Below are 347 nucleotides of genomic sequence, written 5' to 3' on the forward strand. Positions count from 1 at the left end.
AAACAGTTAACGCACTTGGCTGCTAACTGAAAGATTAGAGGTTTGAGTCCCCCCAGGCCTGGTGATATGCTTCCAAAAGATCAGCCATTGAAAACCCTGTGGAGCACAGTTCTACTCTAACACATATCCGGTCGCCATGAGTAGGATTGGACTCCTTGGCAATACTTGTTAAATATTAGCTGTTACAGTCAGCATTCCTGTATTTGGTGATGTGGAGTAGAAGCAAAAAAAAAGCATCTCCAAAAGCATTTAGCCCTTCTCCAGCAGTGCATTGGGAGCTGCTTCCCTGCTAGATTAGCATTTGTGGTACCACTGTTGGTCCCCTCTAGGTTAGCATTCGTGGTACC

This window comes from Trichechus manatus, unplaced genomic scaffold (assembly GCF_000243295.1).
Source record: "Trichechus manatus latirostris isolate Lorelei unplaced genomic scaffold, TriManLat1.0 scaffold00028, whole genome shotgun sequence".
Classification (NCBI taxonomy): domain Eukaryota; kingdom Metazoa; phylum Chordata; class Mammalia; order Sirenia; family Trichechidae; genus Trichechus; species Trichechus manatus.